General features: G+C 45.5%; 1 protein-coding gene across 1 annotated transcript in view; it reads right to left on the reverse strand.

Annotated features, from left to right (window-relative positions):
* Window positions 1–18,347, reverse strand: part of LOC147727487 (alcohol dehydrogenase 1-like) — a 241,734-nt gene that overhangs the window by 808 nt on the left and 222,579 nt on the right. The gene's annotated exons all lie outside the window — the stretch shown is intronic.

Genomic DNA, 18,347 nt, shown 5'->3' on the forward strand with positions numbered 1-18,347 from the left:
GTTCGAATCAGGTACAAAAAGTGGATTGGGTCCAGTCAAAGCTCACCTTCGGACTTACAAGAAATGTTATCATAAAGTCTCTGAGAAGGCAGAAGTTCAGTGGGGCAAGGTTGCTAGAAGTATCTGAGGAGAAGGTGTCATCGTTGGAGAGCCACTGGAAGAAGTCTGGTTGAAGATTTCCGCGTTATAGGGACTTGGTTGCTTTTTTGGTAGGCACAAGTCTCCTGCAGGACTAAGCTGGATGCTGCAGCCAACAAGGGCTCCACGAGGCCAATACACTTTCTGCGAAGGACAGGATTCGCTGGTGTGAAGAAGAACGTACCGGGAACTGCTGTACAGTCAGGCCAACCGGCGTTGTACCTTGAGCTGATAGACAAGCAGGCTTGGCCTGTCTGCTCTCGGTTCTCATGGAGGTTTTCAGCCCAAAAAATGTGAAGTTTAATATTTTTGAATCTAGCCAAGGGTCCTAGATTAGAAGGGCACCACTTGTTGCTGGGTGAGGGTGTTAGGACTCAATCTGTCTGAGTCCAGGTTGAAGATGGTTAGAGCTTTGTGTGTCCTTCAGGCTCAGATTACGAGACCGGCAAACCAGGCTGTTTGAATCACTCTGTTAGTCCGGGAATCAAGAAGTACAACAGGACTAAAGCAGCAGGGCAGACCTTTGAGGGATCAAGGCAGGCTTCTGGTAGCAAAGGAGTCCTTCCAGGTGCAGCAAAGCAGTCTCCTGAATTACACAGGAGGGCACCGCAGTAGGCAGTCCTCTGAGAGTCTTTAATCAGGTCCAGTAAAGTGAAGAGTGGGTCTGAGGGTCCTATGTTTATAACAAGAGCCTTTTTCGAAGAAGGAGAAGTTTCTAGAGCATCCCCTTTGAATCGTATTGGAAATTGGCTCACTGGTTGATGGGCTGAAACCCTACTCAAACTGCAGTCAGAATTTCTGTTAGGGTGAAGTCAGAAGCAAACCCCAAATTAACCTGTGCTTAATCTTCTGCTAGCTTAGCACAAAGAAGTCAGGCTTAATTTAGAGGCAATTTAGAGGCAATGTGTAAAGTATTTATGCATCACTTCAAACATTAATAAGAAAAAAACACCACTTAAGAAAAATCCCACACCAATTTAGAAAAACAGAACAAGATTTATCAAATTATTTGAGACTAAAAAGACAAAAATCCAATCACTAAAACCAGAGATTTTAGAGGTGTATGTGAAAATAGTGCCTAGAAGCACAAAATGCCAGCTGTATCTGGTCTCGCCAAAACGGGACAAAGTCGCAAGTTCAGGCTGACTGCAATGGAACCTGGGCCGGTTACAGGGACCAAGTTAGGCCGGCTGAACAAAAATTCTGGTCTGCAGAGCGTTGCAAGACCCCGCAGTAAGGATTCGTGGTTCAGCTGCAGTTCTGAGGAGCTGCAGGGCTGCAAAGAGAAGTCCTGCATCATCGCCGAGGAGGCTGTTTCCAAGGGGCTTGTGATGCGAAGTCCAGCGTAGAGGTGGTTCTGAAGTAGCTGCCCGCTGTGGTGTCATGATTGACGAGGGACTTGAGATGCGAAGGCCTACACTGAGTATGCGTCACGCAGCAGCAGTTAAAGGAAGTTGTGGGCTGCGATATGAGGTACTGCTTCGGGGATGCATCATGCTGTGGCCGTTCTGAAGCAGCTGTGAGGAGATACAACATCCTGTGTCATCCTTAAGGGTGCCATCAATGAAGAACTTGAAAGACAAAGTCCTGTGTCAATGATACACCATACAGGGGCACTTCAAAGGAAGCCGAGATGCGAGGTCATGTGTTGGGGATGCGTAGCGCTGAATTGGTTCTGCTTACAGGACCACAGCTGGGCACGGCTACCCCCGATGGGGTTGTCCCGGCGCTGTAGACTGCAGACTTAGAAAGGAAAAACAATTTAAGGGATGGTGAACAACCATGTTTTCAGTTTGCTCTGGAACAGTGATTCAGAGGAGGTAAACCAGTTGTCTGGTGTCTTAAAAGACTCGTGTCAAAACCCTTTGCAAGTGTGCCGGGCACAGTCTTTGTGAAGTGCAAGTGTATTAGGTAATAGCTCTTTCTCCTCATCAAGTCAGAGATTACCCATCCTGCCAACACCTATTCTCTCTTGTTTCACTGTCCGGGAGCAATACACAAAGACCAACTGCCAGCTACACCTAGTCAAGTGACCCAGAGTACAGGCTGCATACAAAATGGTTCCGACAGGAAAATGTCAACTTCATAAAGGTCCAAAAACAAGAAAAATGCCAATACTGATACCACTCAACATCATCACTCAAAACGGTGATCACACACCTTATTTGTCATGATCATCAATTGTTTATTCATTTGATTCATTTTTTCTTTTAAAAAAAGGATCTTTATAGATATATTATTTATGTATCTTGAAAAAACAGACAATTACAAATTATAAACTTTGACAGCATTGTTATAAGACATACATCTGAATATATCACACATTGGGCCCGATTCACAGAATGAACTTACTACTTTTGGCATTCACAGAATGCACTTACTACTTTTGGTATTCACAGAATGAACTTACTCATTTCGGTATTCACAGAAGTTAAGACTACTAACTTTAGGACTCCTAAATGCCTTCTGTGAATACCGAAAGTCTTAAAATTAGGATTTTTCTCAATTTAGTAGTAGTAAAGTTAGGACTTTAGACATCCTAAAGTTAGTAGCCCTAACTTTACTACTACTAAATAGAGAAAAATCGTAATTTTAAGACTTTCGGTATTCACAGAAGGCATTTAGGCATCTTAAAGTTAGTAGTCCTAACTTTACTACTACTAAATAGAGAAAAATCCTAATTTTAAGACTTTCGGTATTCACAGAAGGCATTTAGGAGTCCTAAAGTTAGTAGTCCTAACTTCTGTGAATACCGAAATGAGTAAGTTCATTCTGTGAATACCAAAAGTAGTAAGTGCATTCTGTGAATGCCAAAAGTAGTAAGTTCATTCTGTGAATCGGGCCCACTGACTCTCCATTTGCTACAACCAACAATGGGGTTATTGAGTACGTTATTGTATTTGTATTCGAATGTGCTACGTCTCCCACAAACTCTTTAGGTGGGATGCTTGACATTGTGTAACATAATAATCATTAATATAAAAAAAATAGAAGAAATAGGACCTTTACAATGAATTATGCCATCCTTATTTTATATGGACTAACTATCATGAGATTCAGATTCTGATTAAATTCCCATAGTTTGATTGGGCAATTAATTGTATGGACTATGTTTTTCATCAACCCCTCGGGCAGAACATTTTTTTCCAAGCTTTTCCATAATTCTGTTGATTTAGACTTTGAGATATGGAATTTTAACTTGTCATTTTATATTTTTCAGACTTGTACAACAACATTAGATTGTTTCACCATAAGAAAATCTTGAGATGACCGCAATTAACACTTTCGGTTTATCACTCAATACAATTAGTGGTACCGGGTCTAGAAAATCTAGACGTACGGCTAAAGTCTAGAAACTCTAGATGTACGGATGACGAAAGACTTGTTCTGAAGAACCTGACCTCACGTGGCGGCACTAATAAATCAAACATATTCGACTTCAACTGGCTTGCGGAAGTTAACTGTGTGAGCTACGGCTCTCTTTCAAGACCCCAACTTTCACAAGAAGACTCCAACCGGCTGGTGGATGTCCCTAGTTAAGTGAATTGATTAATTTACCCACTTCAACTAAGTCCTGATTTTTTACATGATTTCTTGCTGTCCACTTTGCCGTTCAATTCCTTAGGAGGACCCGCTTTGACGTATAACAATTTGCGCTGTTTCCAGGGTCGAAACGTCGACGTTACCACCACACCGGTCAATACGGCCTCCTTGACCCAAAGACAAAATCATTATTGGGTCTAGTATTCATGTTAAAAATCAAGGGACAGGACATATAAAAAAAACTGTTTTGAATTCAATGTATCTATATCAATTATGTATGTCATGTACATAGTGCACCACTGACTTCACTGGTCACCACACGTCACTTATTTTCACTATAGTCACATTTTTATCGCCATAATTTAATTGTTTCTGTGACAGCCTTACTCAATTTCTTTGGAAATAACAAAAGTTAAAAAAAGTTATCTTTGCAAATCTTCTATCCCTGGTATGCTCTTATCCTAAGGTTGTATTTACTCTTCCTTTTCAAAATAACTGCTTTATCTTAGTTGAAAGTCCATTGAGGTATAGGAGTTTTCTTTTAAAAAAAAATATACATAGATCACAGCAATTCTATTACCCGACAGGATCAATTGTTTTCTATATCGTAAATACCCAGGCTGAGGAACACAGGGTCACCCAAATACCTTTAATGGTAATGCCCAATCAAAGGTTAGCACTTTTTAAACATAATAAGGTAGCCCATTGTTATCCATCAGGAGAGGTAGGCCTCACAGAAGTAAAACATTTATTTGAGTGTTTAACACTGCCAGGACATGTCAAACCTAAAAATACATGCCCAACCTTTAAATTACAATGCTCCCTGCCCTATGGGCTCAATTAAATATCTTGCCCCACAGCGTACAGTTGCTATTTGGAGCTACGCTGTTTGTTCAAATTAGCAGAAACTCTTTTACCATGATGATGGTGCAATCGGTCTGGTGACAGAGAGCAGCTGATACATTACATCCACAATGAACGCTCTCGGATTTGTTTTTAAGTTGTTTCCATGACTAGAGCAACACTGGGTCCATTGACATAATAGATATGTATTTTTCAACAAACAGTATTAGCCAACAAATGGTATGTCTTTTGATATAATTATTTATATGGAATATATCCTAGGAGCGGCCGTCCTTTTGATGGCGCATTCTTTTTGACCAGTCGGTTAAACATGCAAAGTCGAAGTCTAAGGGCAGCATTTTTTCCATTTCCATCATCAGGACACAGCTCGCATGTGACAGCTCCCGGCATCCGCATCACCAAACCCCGTGGCGTCACTAGGGTTGGTGTCACCCGGTGCGGGTAACTCATGGTGTCACCCCCTCATGACTTACCACATGGACCTTCTCCGCTCCGAGTCCGCCAGTGGACGCAGTTGGCAAATAACTGGACCATACAGAATCCTTAGTAAAGTTTGCAAATTTAGGTCCTATATTTACAAAGGAAGTAGTTAAGAACTAAGAACTACATAGAAAATATGTTACTTTTTTATTTTTATTTTAATTAATTAATTAATTAATTGTGTGCTTATATAGCGCAGGAATCACTCCCGAAGGGGTACCTCCACGCTTCGACCGCTGCGAAACCCTTCCTGGCTTCCCTGAAAGATGGTCCCTTAATGGGTATCTCCAGGGTGAGACCAGGCATCCCCGGCGGTCTGGTGGGGCCGTTAGTGAAGATGAGGCAAGCTAGTGCCCAGAGTTGCCGAGTGTGATCGCTGATCAGAGTGGGCACCGAGGCGAGAGAATTATCGAGTCCGCTGACCCTGGTCCAGAAACCTGCCGCGTCGGGAATCGAACCCTGGTCCCGGGCCGTCCTCTGCTCTCGGGTCTGCCGCCTCTAACCAGTGAGCCACACTACTTCACTACCATTAAACTTTAAATGTTACTGTTACAGGAGATAAGGTTGTAACCGGCAGGGCCGGTCCCCCGGTTCGGAGGGACCTGGGGCGTTTTTCCCTGCCTTCGGTCAAGGGCTAAGGAACATGGGTTCCTGACAGTGGAAGCGGGGACTTGGCGATATCCCCTGCGCATCGGACTCTCTGAAGAGTCCTGACTGTTGGACATTTTGTTGGCTGGCGGCCATGGGAGAGAGCTCTTCCCCAGCTCGGGGGAAGGAGTGCGGCACCTTCTTCCAGTGCTTGGCTTGTAAACTGATGGGGGCGGCAGAGGCACAACTAGAGTCAAATGTTGGGGGGGGGCTAAGAAAAAAATCTGGTGGGGGGCTGACTTCAAGCAAAAGGCAAAGTGGAGCTGCAGGGGCTCTAAGCGGGGAGTGACATCAAAGCCTCATTAACAAGCAAAAGGTCTTTAAAAGACCTGTGAAGTACTCGGGTGCGGCTGTGAGTGTGTCCGGGAGCCGTCTGAGCCCTGGCTGCCCCACACTACTGGGGGGGCCTAAAGCCCTTTGAGTCCAATGGGTGTTGCGCCCCTAGGGGGCTGTGTTGAACGATGCTTGAACACTCACCCAGCGTCCGCTCCATACACTGGCCATATGCAAACCATAACCTTGAACTACATTATTAAGCTCATGCGCACACAGAACGTCGAGCAAGAGTAACACATTACAGGCGGGGGGCAAAATGTTTCCTTATTAGTCTGGCGATCAGGTGGTTTTGCCAAGTTGTTACTCAAGACAGCAATAGTCAATGGCAGGGGAAAGCGAGGGGGCCCTAGGCTAAGAGCTGCCGATTTTGGAACGGGAGAGTGAAGTTTGATATGGTGAGGACAACCGCTGTACATGTCGCATCTATTGCATTAATGATTTCCATCTACTTGGTCTGTTTCTACAAAAGTCACACAAGTGAACCTTTTCAGTGATTTATTTATATAATGTAAAATAAAAATTGTTGTGGAAAGCAGAAGCGCAGCTTAACATGCGCTATACGTACACACACAGTTGCACTGTTATGTTATGTTATGTTATAGACTTTTGTATTGCGCACAGCTGCCCCAGCTAAGGGGCGTCCTGGCGCATGGCAGGTAATATGCAACACCTACAGGGAACATAACAGAAGAGGAGAAAAAAGCAAATTATTCAAACAGAAACTTTTTAAAGCTTTACGAAAGGCTAAAAGATCATCAAGCAACCGCATCTCTACAGGAAGAGAGTTCCAGAGCTCGGCCGCTCTGACCCGGAAAGATCGGTCACCGACCCGACACAGCCTGTATCGGGGGATCACCGTAAGAGCTTGACCCAAAGATCTCAGGGACCGGGTAGGCACATACCAACACAGAAGGTCCGCAAGAATTTGAGGACCCCCACCCCTCAAAATCTTGAACGCCAAACACAGCACTTTAAACTGGATTCTTGCCCTGATAGGCAATCAATGCAGTGATCTCAATGTGCCGGAGACGGAACATATTCGGGGTAAGCCAACAATGGCTCTCGCCGCGGCATTCTGAACGCGTTGAAGGCGGGTAACCTCCGCCAAATTGGTCCCTACCAGAAGCGAGCTGGCATAGTCCAGGCGAGATAATACTGTATCACAAAACACACTATCTAATGGAGGGTCTGAGGGCAGGTTTAACGACTCAAGACTGAACACATGCCCTTATACAACTTATAACAACAAAGAGTGTACAGGAGTCGCCGCTTAATGTTTATACTCTAGACCCGTCAACCAGTGACTATACAAAGTAGACTGTGTATTCAGGTGTAAAAAACATTAGACTACTCATATATACGGCATGCAGCATGGGTAGGAATTTTCCCATCAGTTGCCGTTCTGTACCACCATTTTTACATCATGTGGGTTCTCCTTACCCAGGAGTTAGTATACAAGTTCAGTCACACTTAAACAGGTGTGAGTGTTGGGGAGACCAATGTGAAAGAGTTTGAGTGGTGGTTTCGAGATATGGTGTTTTTCTAAGTAAAAAGTTATACACCTGAGCCTGGCGGTGCACAAGGGACTGGCTAGTCCTTATTATAAAAACAGCCAAACGTGTAGCTGATAAAATCCTAGTTGAAATTCAACTCCTGGAAGGAAAAATTAAAACCACTCTAAAGAACCCTGCGTATAAAACTGGACAGGATGATGTCAACAAAAAGAATACCGAATTTAAAGAATCGATTCTCTTTACAAAAATGGAGAAATTTAAAAAAGACCTGGCTAAGTTCTCCTGCGAGAAGGTGTATCCGTATACCAGCGATTCATATGTAGCACCTACATTCAATCAGACTGGGGGCCGAAGGGGTTCTAGTTATGCGACCTCAAGTTCAGAGGACAACTCCAGTGACTCGGACTCATCACAACGAGGAAATGGACGACCATACAAAGGACGTGGCAATAGAAGAGGCAACAGAGGCAACTTTAACAATTTTGGTCCTAATCAGTTCCAACCATTTTGGCAACCGGGCCCATGGATGTATGGGCCCAACTTCCCACAGATGGGACCCCCTTTCTTCCCTCCACAAATGCAGCAACCCCAAGGACAGGCGCCTTTTTTAGGGTATGGCCAGAGGACCAACAGAGGGAGAAGGAGACAGGGACAAGGATCCCAGGTGCGATGGACGACCCCGTTGCAGCAACCAACTATGGACCTGAGGAATGGGAAGAAGATCCCGCAGGACAGAGCGGGAACGAGCACAACCCCAGATCAACCAGCCTCGTAATTAACCTTAGTTCCCACAACCTGTCCGAAGATGAGGAACAACTCCTGAATCGTGGACTAGGTTTTGTGGCAACCAATCAAGGGGACCAATTCAACACTCAAATAGAGATCTCTAAACTGTTCCGAAAGGTCCGACTCCATTACCTCTTTGCCAAACAAAATCCTGGAGAGAAATCAGACTTGGTCGTCAATACTGGTCTGAAGAAACCATCGACCTTTAATCCGACAACAATTGGACTACCGAGTAGAGTTCAAACCTTCGAAGAAGCTGTGGAAACAGATATTGAACGTCTTTTCAAAACGCAGAAACCAAAGTCCTTTGTTAACATACCAAACAAAGAGAAACTAGCGCTACAGTCACTATCATCTAATGAATCGATCATCATAAAGCCTGCAGATAAAGGTGGTGGTATTGTGATCCTCGACAAGGAAACGTACAGACAGGAGTGTCTCAGGCAACTACACGATCGTAAGTCTTATCTACCTCTGAAGATGATCCCACTGAAAGGCTCAAAACCAAGATTAGCCATTTGGTGGAAGAAGCAACATCTCAAGGCTGGATTACCCCACAAGAGGGCCAATTTCTCTGTACTTCTCACCCGTCAATCCCCTACTTCTACTGCCTGCCTAAAGTGCACAAGCAGAAGAGACCACCACCAGGGAGGCCAATCATCTCTGGAATAGGATCAGTTTTAGAGCCGCTCTCTACATTTGTGGATCACTTCCTCAATCCTATTGTGAAAGAGATGCCGACCTATCTCAAAGACACAAAGGACATGTTACGCTTACTTCCAGACGTAGACTTTGACAGCTCCTTGGATCTACTTGTGTCCTTTGACGTAGAGTCTCTGTATACGTCAATTCCCCAAACAGAGACCTTGGAAGTGGTAGGCAATATCCTCCAGGAGAGGGACCTACAGACAACTACTCCAGTTTCTTTCATCATGGAACTAGCAGAAATGGCAATGAAAGACAATTACTTTAAATTTGAGGACACCATCTACCTCCAGACCTCTGGTACTAGCATGGGCAGTGTTTTTGCGCCTAGTCTGGCGAACCTCTATGTTCATGTACTAGAGGAAACTAAAATACTGCACCAAGATAACCCATACTATGTGTCGCTTCGCTTGTGGAAGCGATACATAGATGATGTCTTTGTTATATGGAGAGGATCTGAGGCCAGTCTGTTGGAGTTCCACAATTGGCTTAACAACTGCAATGAATTTCTTAATTTCACCTTAGAGTTCAGTAGAAAGGAACTTCCTTTCTTAGATCTCTTGATAGTTGCCACAGAAGAGGGATTAAAAACGGAACTGTACAGGAAACCTATGGCACGCAACGCTCTTTTAAGTTATGAGAGTTGCCACCCTCGGGCTCTCAGAGATAACTTGCCCTTTGGGCAATTTCTGAGACTCAGGAGAAACTGTTCAACAAAAGAGTCATTTGAAAAACACTCTGAAACCCTCTCAGAATATCTACGAGAGAAGAAATACCCGGCTAAAATCATCCGACAGTCAAAGAAAAGGGCTGCTAACAACAACAGGGATGCCCTATTGGAAACTGTTCCGAAAGAAAGATCCAACAGAATGACCTTCGTGAACACTTTTCACACAAGATCTAATGATGTGCGAAAAATAATAACAAAACATTGGTCCATTTTGAATTCCAGTGGAGAAACTTTACCACCACCACTTTTTGCCTTTAAAAGAGGACCTAACACAAAAGACCACCTAGTTCACACTCGTCCTAAAACAAAACAATCCAGACAAGTGGGAGCACTTTGGGACCTACCGCCGGTACAAGGACATCACCCGTGTGGCAGTTGTTCGGCGTGTCCACAAACTACCAAATCCACCAGTGTAGATATCGGAACTTTGCGCCCATGGCAACAGCGAAAGTTCACGAACTGTAACAGCGAGAATACAATTTACATGATCACTTGCCCGTGTGGGAAGAGATACGTGGGAATGACAACCCGTAAGACCAAAATACGGATTGGCGAGCATAAGAGCACAGTTCGCTGTCGGAAGCAAGCAACTCGCTTGACAGCCCACTTTCTTGAAAAAGGCCACGGTCCCAGTGAGTTCATGTGGACTATACTCGAACAGCCGACAATACCCGAACATTGCCCTGATGTCGGTAAATTTCTGTTCAAAATAGAGCAGAAGTGGGTGTACAAATTAAACAGTGACAAGGACGGTCTGAACGAACCCATACCATGGATGTCACTATGAAATAATTGAGCCATTATCCATCTTTTCCAATTTTCTTTGTCACCAAAACTACGACTCCCAGAATGCACTACACAGGTCTTAGTCATATACCCGCCCTTTTCTCTGGTTCGGTGCCTCCCCAGAACAGCCCAGAGGGACGCTTGGAGACACCGACGGAGAGGTAAGAGTGTGGTTACGTAATCTGGTTAGATAACCCTGTGCGCTACGAGTACCTAGCTCAACAGGGGTAGAAGCCCATACTTATATAACTACTCCGGTACGATACCGATGACATTTTGTAAACACACAAGCTGTCTCTCACGCTATCGGAGACATGTATGATAGTTCTTTTGCCTTGTTTTTAACGGAATTGGTTGAGTGTCCCTGTGATTATGTTTTGCTAAACAGAGCGGTGCTCCTATTCTACCTGAGCTGCTGCCAGGTGAGGTGAGGCGCCATCCCCACAAGTTTTGGGTGAGTGTTATCACGTCTGCCTAAATGTTAATACGTGACCACTAGAATAGCACGATGTATTGAGTGCATTCTTTAATATTTGTAATGTTTTTCTCTTTTCTTTGTCTCCTATGTGACTTTTTGTAGACTGTGGTGGAGATTCTCAGGTGAAATTTTCCATTTTTAACTTCACTTAATAATTTGTAAGCAGTAGCACCATCTAGGTCCTGACGAATGCATAAGGAAACTCTTCCGATGGTATGCAGAAACATGTTGACCTCCTGCTGGTAGATATTCTGTCAAATCTACCTTTCACTTGTTTTTAATCTTGGGGTCTGAGAGATACTAATAAACTACTTTTCTACTCAGTATCACCCAATTTTACTCACTTATCACTATACACTCACTGCACTGCTTTCCCTCAGGTGTATAATTTTTACTTAGAAAAACACCATATCTCGAAACCACCACTCAAACTCTTTCACATTGGTCTCCCCAACACTCACACCTGTTTAAGTGTGACTGAACTTGTATACTAACTCCTGGGTAAGGAGAACCCACATGATGTAAAAATGGTGGTACAGAACGGCAACTGATGGGAAAATTCCTACCCATGCTGCATGCCGTATATATGAGTAGTCTAATGTTTTTTACACCTGAATACACAGTCTACTTTGTATAGTCACTGGTTGACGGGTCTAGAGTATAAACATTAAGCGGCGACTCCTGTACACTCTTTGTTGTTATGAGATAATACTGTAGCCTGGACTATCAGCTGCCTGGTGCGATGGTCAAAGAACTTCAAGACGGGACGCAGCGACCGTAGTATACCAAAGCAACAGGCCGCGGTTCTCTTCGTATGGCCTACAAAACTGAGGGAGGGATCCATCCATACTCCTAGATTCTTTAATTCTGTGACCGGTATGGGGGCCGGCCCCAGCTCTGCAGGCCACCACCTGTCCCCCCATAGTTCTGACCTCCTACCGACGATCATGATCTCCGTTTTCTTTGCGTTGAGCTGGAGACAGTTGTTCTTCATCCAGCTCGCCACCGCCCTAAGTCCACTCTGAAACCTGGGGGCATCCCGGTCCACATCCCCGCTGATCGTAACCGCTAGCTGAGTGTCGTCGACATATGAGACCATGGTCATGCCCCATTGCTTGACGACCTCAGCCAGCGGTCTCACGTAAAAATTAAACAACGTGGGACTCAGCGAGGAACTTTGCGGCACCCCCTGTTTCAAAGGATGGAATTGGGACTGGAACGGTGGGATGGCAACGCTAAAGAAACGATCGTCTAGGAAAGACCGGAACCACTGGAGGGCAGGGCCACCCAGCCCAATCTCCTCCAGGCGATGCAACAGGATGGGATGCGAGACAATATCAAACGCGGCGCTCAGATCTAATAAAACGAGCGCCGCTGTCTGCCCTGCATCCATCACCGTGCAAAGATGTTCAGCCATGGAGAGAAGGGCGGTCTCCGTGCTGTGACCAGCACGGAACCCGTTCTAGGTGGGATCCAAGATGTTAGCATGGATGAGGTGGGCCGAGAGAACTTTGTTGACATGGGCCTCCAACACTTAGGTCGGCCACGGGAGCAAGGAGATAGGCCGATAGTTTTCAGGTTTCTCTGGATCCAGAGAAGGTTTCTTTAAAATGGGAGAGACCACCGCCCGCTTCCAGCTAGCAGGTACCGTGCCTGACTCCAACGAGATATTAATCAAGGAGTGTACCACGGCCCGGCCCACGAACGACTGATCTCTAAAAAGAGTCTGTCTGAGCGGATCAGCGGGGGACCCCGATTTAACCTGCCGAGCCAAGAGGTCAAACCCCTCAGATGTCAACGGGGGCAGCACGTGCAAAGTGGTGTCTCCATAGATGTTAATCGGAGACTCAACTGGAGGCCCTGAATAGGGGAACGTCTTATAGATGTTTTGGACCTTTTCCAAAAAGAACAGAGCAAGAGCCTCACAGTGAGTGGTAGAGCCAGTCATCGGGGCACAGACTCGCTTTGCTAAAAGATCCTTCATCACTTTAAAGATGGTTTTGCAGGGGTTGGAGCTGTTACCAAATTCAGCAGCGTAGTAAGCTGCCCGCGCTCGGCAAACAGCCCGATGGTAAGTTTTGACGGAGGCGAGATAAATAGCTTTTACCCCGTTATCGTACGCCTTCCGCCAAGCCCTCTCCGCTCGCCTACAACTACCCTTGAGTGTACGTAAGGCGCCATCGTACCACGGACTTGAGTCCCTGGAGCTGATCTTACGAGCGGTGATAGGAATAAGGGCGTCAAGCGCCTTGGAGATCCAGGAGCAGAACCTATCGTAACCTGTGTCAACAGCTACCAAAGGTACTAAAGGCTCCGCGGCGAGGACACGATGTAAGTCCTCCAGCCGTAATTTGCTCCAATGCCGCCTCGCGACCACCTTTGCAGGGGGAGTAGTAATCATTCCCGGCAAGGGGGTACAGATGGCAACCAAAGAGTGGTCCGTCCAGCCAAGGGGTGTAACGGCGGTGACAGAAGCGTCTGCCAAGTTGGTAAAAAACGGATCTAAAGTATGGCCACCTGTGTGAGTAGTCTGCTGAACCAATTGCACAAGCTGGAGGGCCTCCAAGTCAGCAAGAAGACCGCTTACCGTAGGGATGTTAAGATTATCGAAGTGTAAGTTAAGGTCTCCCAAGATGGAAAAGTTGGGACAACCTACCGCCAAGGAGCTGACCACGTCGGGGAAGGCAGCTCTAAACGCCACATCACTACCAGGGGGGCGATAGACCACCATCCCCGAGAGTGAAAAATGTGGGGTGACCAAAATCTTAAACACCGCACTTTCATACCCCGCAATGGTCAGCCCAGACCAGCAACAAGTGAAACTGGAACGCATGGCAAGAGCAATGCCCCCTCCCCTAGTAGCTCGATTAAGGGTAAAGACAGAAAAGTCAGAGGGGAATGCCAGATTGATAATGGCCGCATCGTCATCCTTCAGCCACGTCTCTGTGATGGCCACGATGTCCGGGGCCTCCTCCTGTATCAGGTCAAACACGGCCTGATGATGCTGCACCAGAGACCTGGCATTAAGACTGAAGATGCGAAGGGCATGCTCAGGGCGATTGCTACAAAGAGCAACCGTAGGATTTTCATGTACGATCGAGGTTGGAGGATCCTAAGTCCACCTGCCGCAAGCGCAATGATAGGGGCCAACTAAACGATGTATAGGAGGAAGACTGCAACTTACAGTCAAGCTTTCTATCTCCCGCAGAGTTTCGCTGGAATACACGAACATGGCAGGGAGTGCCGCGACCACCTCTCAGAAACAACAGGTGCCCGCTGAGCCCTGCGCGTCCTTAGCGCGGACGGGCGCAGACGGGCAGGACTCAGGCACGACTCCGGCTAAGCGATGGCGTCCCACTGCGCGTTCCCGCTGCGCGGGAAAGGACGACTTTAACTAGGCGAGGCGAATGTCACCACGAGCGAAGAGACGCTCCAAGATGGCGCCCGTGCAAAAAGCTACACAGCCCAAGGCAAGATGGCGCCCACCGACCCAACCCCGGACCCGGACCCGCCAAACGGCGGTGCTTTAACTCTTTTATATGCAGGTAAGAGGGCGAGGGACTATTCCCAGATGAGAGCGCCTAAAAACAAGGGACAATCAAATAATAAAGCAAATATAAAACAGGTAATTTAAAAGCAGCGCGACCGCAGCGCGACCGCAGCGCGACCTGCAGGAAGCCAATACCTTGACCAAATGGTAAAATCTAAGTCCGCCTTAAATAGGCGAGGCGACACTGGACACTGATAAGAGATGGTTATTGTTACCCAAATCAATGGCACGCATTGAGACTTTGCTTACTGGGCTGAGGAGTTGGCTGATGGAAAGGTGATGGAAGGAAACAGTCTACACAACAATAATGTGTAATAACGTAACAACACAACTAGAACTGAGCACAACAAAAATGTAAAACCAGAATGCAACACAGCAACCACTGTGCAGAGTAACAATTTCATATTGCAAGAATGCAAACATAAAAATACAGCACAAATTATGACAAAATGCCATTGAGTAAACATACACAAACATTCTAGTCTCACATTACCAACTCCATAAACTTGCTTTTAGAATAAAGTGGTAAAATGTGTTTACGCCAAGCATTGGCTTAATTTACTACCAAGGACAGGAAATAGCTACAGTCAATAATTGTATGTTATCCGGCCCGGGGACTTATTTTTCAGCACCAGATTTTGTGCCAGAACAAAAGAAAAAGCAAAAAGAAACAGGAAGAATAAGATAGGAGAACAGTAACAAGAGTGAAAAAAGACAAAATGTGTGGAGGGGGGGGAACAGGAATGCATTCTGGGTAATCTAGATTAGCCGGCCTTGGAATTCGGTAGTCACTCACAGCATTTGGCAGTGGGATTCTCAGACAAACTTTGGGCACCTAAGCTAATTTTAACGTTATATAAATTATCTGATTTTTATTTTACATTATATAAATGAATCACTGAAAAGGTTCACTTGTGTGACTTCTTTGTAGAAACAGACCAAGTAGTTGGAAATCATTAAATTCAATAGATGCGACATGTACAGCGGTTGTCCTCACCATTTCAAACTTCACTCTTGTTCCAAAATCGGCAGCTCTTAGCCTAGGGCCCCCTCGCTTCCCCCCCCCGCCATTGACTATTGTTGTCTTGAGTAACAACTTAGCCAAACCACCTGATCACCTGGCTAATAAGGTAACATTTCGCCCCACGCCTGAAATGTGTTACTCTTGCTCGGCGTTTTGTGTGCGCATGAGCTTAATAATGTAGTTCAAGGTTATTGTTTGCATATGGCCAGTGCATGGAATAGACGCTGGCTGAGGGCTCAAGCATCGTTTGGCAACGCCCACTGGACTCAAAGGGCTTCAGCCCCCACCCCCCCTGTCGTGTGGGGCAGCCCGGACTCAGACAGCTCCCGGACACACACCAGAGTACTTCACAGGTCTTTTAAAGACCTTTTGCTTGTTAATGAGGCTTTGATGTCAACCCCCCTGCTTAGAGCCCCTGCAGCTCCACTCTGCCTTTTGCTTGAAGAATCAGCCCCCCCAAACTTTTTTCTTAGCCCCCCCAACATTTGACTCTAGCTGCGCCTCTGCCGCCCCCATCAGTTTACAAGCCAAGCACTGGAAGAAGGTGCCACACTCCTTCCCCCGAGCTGGGGAAGAGCTCTCTCCCATGGCTGCCAGCCAACAAAATGTCCAACAGTAAGAAATCTTCAGAGAGTCCGATGCCCAGAGGATATCGCCAAGGCTCCCCTTGCACTGTCAGGAACTCATGTTCCTTAGCCCTTGACCGAAGGCAGGGAAAAACGCCTCAAGTCCCTCCGAACCGGGGGCGCGTCCCTGCCTGTTACAACCTTATCTCCTGTAACAAGTTTAATGTTAAAATTAAAATAAAAAAGTAACATATTTTCTATGTAGTTCTTAACTTCTTACAATCTTTTACCTCTGACCTTGTAGATTTTTTTTTTTTCTATGGCCTTTGTAAATATAGGACCTAAATTTGCAAACTTTACTAAGGATTCTGTATGGTCCAGTTTTTTGCCAACTGTGTCCATTGGTGGACTCGGAGCGGAGGAGGTCCATGCAGTAAGTCGTGAGGGGTGACACCATGAGTTACCCGCAACGGGTGACACCAACCCTAGTGACGCCACTGGCCTGTATAATATGCAAACCACCATCAAACGTTAACAATATAAGACTTTTCTTTAGCGCCCATTGCAGAATGACAGACTGCTGTGTTTGTGAGACGCATGCTCATGCCGTCCATCTGTTCGTGAGTACAGACAGACACAGAAACGTTCTATACCACTGAACACATCAGTGGCGTGTGTCCTTGCCCTTACTCACACGCATATGCATTCAGTGTGTGTGCACCCCAGACCTCCAGTTCTTGTCCCCATACACTATCCCAGCGAGCGTAACAAGATTGGTGTCACCCCATGTGATGGTGTCACCCGGTGCTGTCCGCACCCCCCACACAACTCTAGTGTCGCCGCTGACCAAACTATTCCGTATATGCACGCTAGGTGGGTGTCCTCAATATTTAAGTTCGAGAGCCAACGCCCGCCTGCTCTGCCCATATGCAACGCGGAAAGGATTTTCGGCACTTCTTTGCCAGCGCATCATGAGGGTAAGATACCTCATCCCCCAGCTTCCATTTTTACAAATCTCCATGCGTTGTATTTTTAATAGGGGATCATTCTCCTGTCATTAATACAGGCATTGACGGAGATAGGCTCTTGGCCCTCATGGAAGGATTACTCTCCTCTCCACACATTTGATATTGAGGCCCTCATTTGCATGGGCTCACACTAAGGTACGATTTGCTCCACTATAGTTCTGAAAGCTTTTTAATCTATTTTCCCATATCATCTGCTAACGCTGTTCTTTCCCATTTTGTTTAGATTATTTTGGCAAGTTTCCTGCGCAATGACTTATAATTGCTTTTGCCTGCTATTCAACTAGAGTAAAGTGACTCATTCATCTTACTACTTTCTTGGGGATAAGTTTCCTTTTTTTGCATATCTGAAAATTGCATAGACTATTTTGCAATATAGGAGCAGTATTCTAATCAAGATACATTTAATGTTTCAGACCACCCCTTCTCAGTCACCACGAATAGGAATAATGTCCATTTTGGATAGCATATAAACTATGTAATGTCAAGTATAATATTACGACAGTGTCATTGCATTTTTAATTTGTTTCACTCACGTATTCCAACCAATGTTGTGTATATAAACTAGGGTATTATTGCTTTTTACTTCCTCTGATTGTTCCTTTATCTTTTCATTTTCACATTGCACATGAGCACTTCCTTTCTCACCTTCTTACTGACAACCCGCTATTGTCATAATGGTTGATTGAAGATTGCTTTTTCATATAGATTATATACAGATTTTATCTTAAAAGACTGTTGTCGTTGGTCCTTCTCTCTGTGACTTGAATCGATGTATTGGATAACTCTCTGTATGACCGTTTGAATTAAGTTTTCAGTCCTGCACACTTGAGGTGCGCTGGTAAGATAGGTCAGGACCAAGTGTTGTTTATACTGTACAGATTCTAAGGTCCTCAGACGTTCTCTGGGACACCCATTAGTAGTTCATGATAGCTGTGGGCTACCTAGGCCCTACTTTAGGGGTATGTTATATTTTATAAAAGCGGAGAATAAGGCAAGGCAAGGGGGTTATTTTGCCAAGTCAAAAAGGCAGCTTATAACTGCATTTAGGTTACAATGGCAGACCTGGGACATTCTTTAGGAAGCTACTTGAGTGGGTGGCATAATAAGTGCTGCAGGCCCACTAGTAGTATTGCATTTAAATTCCCTGGGTATATGGTATACCACTTTACTA

The sequence above is a fragment of the Lissotriton vulgaris genome, chromosome 3_1 (genome assembly GCF_964263255.1).
Source record: "Lissotriton vulgaris chromosome 3_1, aLisVul1.2, whole genome shotgun sequence".
Taxonomy (NCBI): domain Eukaryota; kingdom Metazoa; phylum Chordata; class Amphibia; order Caudata; family Salamandridae; genus Lissotriton; species Lissotriton vulgaris.